The 7,342-nt window shown below is 35.2% G+C and overlaps 1 long non-coding RNA gene across 1 annotated transcript; it reads left to right on the forward strand.

The window, feature by feature from the left end:
* Nucleotides 1-518: 518 nt before the first annotated feature.
* LOC144999829 (uncharacterized) lies at nt 519-6,165 on the forward strand. The gene is made up of 3 exons (XR_013661013.1): nt 519-609; nt 705-794; nt 5,757-6,165. It is a non-coding gene; the product is annotated as an uncharacterized LOC144999829 (long non-coding RNA).
* The last annotated feature ends 1,177 nt before the right edge of the window (nt 6,166-7,342 follow it).

The raw sequence follows: 7,342 nt of genomic DNA on the forward strand, positions 1-7,342 counted from the left end.
CTCAATGTAGTGGAGCTCATAAACCTTACACTATGGGGAAAATTCATAGCAAAGGCTCCAAACATAATTTTTTTGTGAATTCGTCACCAAATGCGACAAAGTTTATACCCGGCTAAAAACCAAATTTTTAACGGAACGAACTTGAAAATTCGACCTAACTTTCATATAACGTATTATTATTTTAATATTAATGTCTGTTATAATAATTTGAATTTTTATAATTCAAATTAAATATCTTATGCATCCTTTATATCATTGTTTTTATTAAAAACGCATCATTTTTATAAAAATGCTAAGAGCTGATAAAGGTTTGACTATTTTTTTAAAAGTTACTAGTTAATATAATGTTCCCCCATCCTAAACAAACAACCTTTATGTCATTACACTAACCCCAAAACAAGACAAGTTGGTCTCCTCTTTTTGCAACACCATCTAATACCCCTCATAACTCACCCTACCCACCCCCACCCACCCTTTATCCCACTCTCTCTTTAACTCACGACCAAAAGACCTCTTACACAGCATCCTCTTCATCATTTCTCTCCTTCTTCAAGAAAGAACTCTCAACTTCCCTAACAAGTTTCTTCCAAGTTGTTGCTTAAGTTTTTGGTAAGTACTTCCTCCATCTTCTAGTGATTCTTCACATATATATATATGCTAGTTTCAATCTATTTACACACATTATCATGTGTTACTATTCGTAGGATCTTCAAATCTTCAAAGTGTTCTTCAAGTGTTCTTGACTTGAAACTTTCCATCTACGACCTTCCATTCATCAAGAAAACACACATAAGGTGAGTTCATACCCCTTCAATTTCGAGATTTCTAAGTTTTAGGGGTAGAATACAAGTAAACTTGTAAAAATATACAAGTTACTAAGAATTCTTACTTATATGTTGTGTAAAAGCCCTATATACTTTAAATAATGTTATTACCAAGCTTTATGAATATTTAGATGTAAAAGTTTGTTTTATATAGAAACTATGAAAAACAGGTATAAACATGCTACATGTTCTTATGAAAAAGTTATAAACACAAAACTATAAAAATTAGGGTTTTTATGAGCATAATATGACTTTTCTAGTAAAAATGGTTATAACCAAGTTATTACTGCATTTGTAGGGGTTATAAACTAAAATATGTTATTTTGGACATATATCATGAAACTACCCAAAAATATCAAAGATTTAGTTTTACAAAAAGAAAACTTTAAAATTTATCGTTTTATGTAAAAGTGGGTTTTCTAACAAAAATGATCATAACTAGGTTATGGTACCATTTTTGTGGGTTTTGACCAAAAATATGTTGTTTAAAACATATAAAGTTAACTTGACCTAAAAATCACAAAAATGTAAAAATAGGTTTTACATAACCATATTTCAGTATTTGTTGTTTGTGACCATAAACGTCAAAAACTAAAAAAAAAAAAATGGGCATTTTCATAATAAGGACTCGCTTATTTGTACTAGATATAAAATACTTGTTATTTATGAATATCGAAGTCTATATATATATATATATATATATATATATATATATATATATATATATATATATATATATATATATATATATATATATATATTAAACTCAGACAAACCCAGATGAATTTGAAAAAACAAAATCTTTTTTTATGTTTACTGAATTGAAGGTAGACCTAATAAACGAGAAGAGGATTACAAGGTCCTACTAATCTCACGTATTATTTATGACTATTGGGTATACGAATGGCATGTTGTCCCATTTCGCATTTGATTTACTTGAACCTTACTAGCAATACTAATGGGCCACTAAGGCCCAATAGCACTTAAAAGTCATTGAGGGTCTCTTAAATATGAATTTGGATCATAGAAGGCCCAAAAACATTTATTATTATCCATTGGGCCCAAAAATCGTGTTAATGGATCACAAAGGCCGAACAAGCATGATTGGAACTTTCAAGACCAAATATTTGGATGTTTACTTGTTTTAGGTATAGTATATTTGTTGGAAAGTTTGATTGGGTAATTGTTAATTTCGCACCAGAACGAGGTCGGTTGGTTATTTATAACGATCTTAGAAATTATACGTATTCCATCTTTCCATTTTCATGAATTGTAGTCTGGCATTTTATTTTAACTCAAATGTCTTAAAAATAAAATAATTGACTCAAAAATATAGGTTTGAACCCTTTCAACCCTTCTTTAGTAAAATTGACAATTTTAGTCCTTTATACAAAAAAAAACATTTTAAGCCCTTAAACCATTTTCTTGACACTTTTGACCCATAGACTTGTTCAAGTGATATATTTAGCTCAAAACTTATTCTTTGGCAGTTTCAACCCTTCCAGAAAAGTTTTCTTCAGTTACAACCCAAACTTTTTGCAACTTTTACAATTTTGGCCCAAAATCCAAAAAGTTTACAATTTTGGCCCTTGTTTGGAAAATACATCATTTTAACCCCTGAATTAGTTTTATTCACCCCTTTTACCCCCTGTTTTGAGAAGTTTAACATTTCAACCCCTTGAAAGTTGTAATTTTTGCAAGTTTTGGCTCATTGGGCCGAAAAACCCAAAATTTGGCCCATTAAGCCATAAATTTCATTTCTAACCTTTAAAAGAGTATGATATTCATAAAAACACTTATTTTTACTGTTTTGACTCTTTTAATCCTTGAGAAAACCATGAATAGCAATTTTTCAACCTAACTTTTGTTTGTTTGACAATTTTAGCCCAAAAGTGAGTTTTATGTTGCAATATGTATACTTTAATCTTAGAGGGTGATTTTTCTTAACTTGTTTTAGTGTAATACATCGTAGATCATGTTTATATTCCTCTTAGAGCCATATATCTCGAATTACTATTCTTTTTGTTACACATTTACCACATAAACACATGAAATCAAACATAACATACACATACACATAGATCTACACATTTTACTTGTATTATCCCCCCATAAAACATATGAAAACCGAAAATAGAGGGGTATGAACTCACCTTTTCTTGTGGATCTCGGTTTTGAAGAATAAATGAAAGAAGTTTGATGCTATTTTCGGCCCTAGCAAGCTTTCTTGGGTTGATTTCGAACGTAAGAAGCTTCTAAGGAGTAGATCATGAAAAACTTACTTAAAATGAGTGATCTAACATGAAAATGAAGTTATACAACTTAAGTGTGGTAGGACTTACCAAGAATTGATGATTTTTGATGATGAAACTCTTCTTGAAGATGTGCAAATTTTTGAAAATTCGGGAGGAAATGTAGAGTGTTCTTGTGAATGTTTGAGAGAATTTGGAAGAGTGTGGGTGTGTATGTGATGGTCTCGGCCAAAATAAGAGGAGAGAGGGGAAGAGAGAGATAAGTGCATGGGAACAGGAGATGGGTCTTGGATATATGTTGGACCATGCATGTTTATTTGGTGTATGATAGGAAGGTGGCATATAAAAGTCAACCCTTATTATTCTCTTTTTTTTTCTCTTGGGCCGAGAAAGAGAGAGAAGAGAGATGGAGTAGGCCTTTAATGCTTGGTTCCAATAATAGGAGGCCCATTTTGATGGTTTTCTGCCCATTGGGCCCTTAGAGGTGTTTACGGCCCAAATCTAGCATAAAGGAATGGATTTGAGTCCATTAAAGCTAATTGGATTTGTTGTGGCCCAATAAGGCCCATTAAAGATAAACTAGTCCATTTTAGGCTTATAAGGCCCAAAAGGTTATGTTTCATGGAATTGGGTCCAATTAGATCCCATATAAGAGTTCTAAGCCCAAATTAGTCAAATTGGGAGCTTATTGGTCCATTAGGCCCAATAAGGAAATCCTAGTCCATAATAGACTTAAACCGGGATTTCTAGGGTTTCCAATCCTTTGTTGACTATTTGAAGTGCTTGTATAGAGTGTTTGATAGGGATTTTGTTGTTATTGAATAAGCATCATACATGCTTCCACATTTTTGGTTCATAATTGTTATCATTATTGTTGTTACAAAGCATCAAAATTCCTAGTTGTGACATCATCCCCCCGTTAGAGGGAATTTCATCCTGAAATTCTTTTTAAAATTAGATTTGAGAATGCTAGAATAGGTGAGGGTTTGCACCCTATATAATCTCCTTAAGAGCCTAGAGGCTGACCTCCCATCAGCCTCCAAACCCTAAGAACTTCTACGCTAACCCTAATCCCATCCTCTTCCATTTTGTGAGCTAGAGTGACCTTTGAAGCTTAAGAAGAAGGAGATAGTGAGGATATCCAGCAAACCAAGCACCCATCTTTCAGCTTAATCATCTTGTGGACTGTTGTAAGTCTTCAAGACTTAATTTTTATCATAGAATATGGCTATATCGTGAGTTTACTCTTCATTTCCTACCCTTCTTGTTGATTGCATGCATAAGATTCATAAAGTTTGCAACTTTATGAATCTCCAAAGCAAAATGGTCCCAAGGTGGGCTAGATCTAGCCTTTGGTTGAGCAAGGACACCATGCAAGAGTTTTAGGAATATTTCCCTCATTTTGGCCATTTTGACCTAGGGACATGCATGTCCATAAAGCCTCCATCTTTGGAACGTTTTGAGGACTAGAAACCTTTCTGGAAAGGAGGGATTTCAGATCCCTAGAGTTTTGGACCATATGGCAAAGCTTTGGAGCTTTCCAACCTTTTTTAAGGGCCTTGGAGCATTTTGAATGGTTCTAAAAGGTAAACTTGGAAACTTTATCCTTCTAGGCACCTTAGGGCTTTAAATCTAAGCCCTGGAGTCCCTCGATTCGGTGAATCATCACAACAAGCAAATAGGAAGGGGGGAGTCGACGAGTTGCTCTAGGAACACGACGAGTCAGATCGGGTTTCCCCGCCTTCTGAATATCAAGTGAACTCGTCGAGTTGATGAAACAACTCGGCAAGTTGGCTAGGGTTTGATCAGGTTGTCTGGACTCGATGGGAACTCGATGAGTCGCTAGCTGCCCTCGACTAGTTGAGGTCAACATGGACTATTAACTTTGACTGTTGACTTTAAATTTGACCAAGGTTGACCTTGAGGGTAATTTTGGGATTTTAACAAGTCTATCTTATGATGCGTATAGGAAGTTGAGCCGAAGCAACACGTAGGACATATCTAGTTCTAGCATTGTCAGTTTTAGCATTCTAGAGAGGTGAGTCTTTTCACCATACCAATGGGTCTAAGGCACCAAGGTCGGCCCATTTTATGTTATGTGGTACACTAGCATTGTAGAGATATGTGTTATGATAGTTAGCTTTGTGTTGAGTAGTATGCTAGTAATTGTATGTTATTGCATGGAAGACCTTGGGAGGAGCACGTGGTAGTTGGATATAAGACCATGTGGGGTAGCTCATGACATTCCCAGGTAAAGACCATGTGGGGTAGCCCATGGCACGATGGTATAAGACCCTGGGGGGAGCTCGCAACATCCTTACAGGCTTATGTATATGTATGTAGTATGTTAGACATTTCTGTGATATGATATGCTAGGTTGATTATGTATGTAATTGCATGAAAGACCCCCCCCCCCCAGGGGGAGCCCGTGGCAGTTGGATATAAGACCATGTGGGGTATCCCATGGTATTCCCAGGTAAAGACCATGTAAGGTAGCCCATCGTACGAAAGTGTGAGACCCTAGGGGAGCCTACGGTATCCTTACAGGTTTATGTATGCATGGCTTATGTGGTATATGTAGCTTTTATAGCTAATATGATATGTGTTACGTGGATTGTGTATGGGGTATGCTCTGGGGAACTCACTAAGCATTAGCTTACATGTTGTGGATTTGTTTCAGGTACATCGGATCACAAGGGCAAGGGCAAGGCGTGATGTAGGGATGTCAAAAACCCCCGTGGAACCCCGCTCCCGTGGGATCCCGATCCCGTATGGGACTAAATTTTTAAAAAAACCGGGAGAGGGAGCGGGAGCGGGGGCAAAATTAAACCCCGCTTATTTTTGGGACCAGGAGCGGGAGTTGGTATTCCCGTCCCGTACTCCCGTGGGGCCCCGGTTGTACATTTATGTAAAAAATATATATTTAATATAAAATACATATACAAACTAGATTTTCTAATTTAAATGTAGGTTAGGTTTCACTTTCCCGTTTTCAATTAATAGATATTGAAGAGGTAGTGAATTGATCATATATTTTTGGATATGTAAGTATTTTATATTTGTAATATTGGATTTGTCATATTTTATATTTTTAAGATTGATGGAATTGTCGTTTTGTAATATTGAATTCGTAATGTTGAATTTTTAATTGTTTAGTTTCTAAAAGATTATGTTTTAAACTTTTCAAGTTATTAAAAACAAGCTTTTTAGCCTAACACAAAGTAGTCGTTTAGCAAAAAAACGAATTTTAAGCGGGGGAACCGGGGGAACGGGGGCGGGACCGGGGGTGATGGAGGTAACCGGGAGCGGGACCGGGGGCTATGTAAACGGGGGAGTCAGGGGCGGGACCGGGAGCGGGGGCAACAATTGATTTCGGGGGCGGGAGCGGGGGCAGCTATTCTCGCTCCCGTTTGGTCCCGTTGACATCCCTAGCGTGATGGTGCGGCGTGCACTCTCACACAGACGTCTTATGGACACTTTGATATTTTAAATAAAATCTGTAATTGATATGAGTTTGAAAATAATTATATATATGGGATTTTGTAATTTATGGAAATCTGTTTGGTTAATCAAAAATGAAAATTTTCCTTTAAAAAATCGGGTCGTTACATTTTGTTTCTAAGGGAAGGTGTTGCATGGAAATCATATAAAGCACTATGTATAAGTTCCAGCACCTTGCTTTCCCTAACAACATCTTTGAAAGGTTTTCTTGTGATTTTAGTTAACATGCATGTTTTACATTTTTCATTGTTTATATCAAAAGCAGGAATTAAACTTATTTTTGACATGTCTTTTAATCTGTAACATATACGTTCAGTTATCGTGTATTGTAAATTATAAAAGTGAATAATATTATGAAATATTATGTAAATTTGAATGTTGAGTTCTAACAGATGGTTTTTACTAGAAATAAAGTAAAATTATACTTAGAATCATTCAGAAAGTATTGGAAGTCTTATTAGATTCCAATCAAATATCATATAGTGAAATTTAGCGAAATATAAAATTTGAAATAAGTAAAATTTTATTATTTAAAGTTGTAAAGAATCTCGTTAGAAAAGTTTAGGCGAAAACCTCGTCGAAATTTGAGTTATAACGAAGAAGTTATGACCAATTGAAGATCTGCGATAAAACCGGCAAACACTATGTCGCGTAAAAAGTGAGTTTTCGATAAATTACATTTTAGCCTTAGTAATCTAAATGAAAGTTGTAGAACTCGTTAAAATAATAAACTTTCATATAAAGAACTCTTAAATCTGACTTCAT

The sequence above is a fragment of the Lactuca saligna genome, chromosome 6 (genome assembly GCF_052625555.1).
Source record: "Lactuca saligna cultivar CGN05327 chromosome 6, ASM5262555v1, whole genome shotgun sequence".
Taxonomy (NCBI): Eukaryota; Viridiplantae; Streptophyta; class Magnoliopsida; order Asterales; family Asteraceae; genus Lactuca; species Lactuca saligna.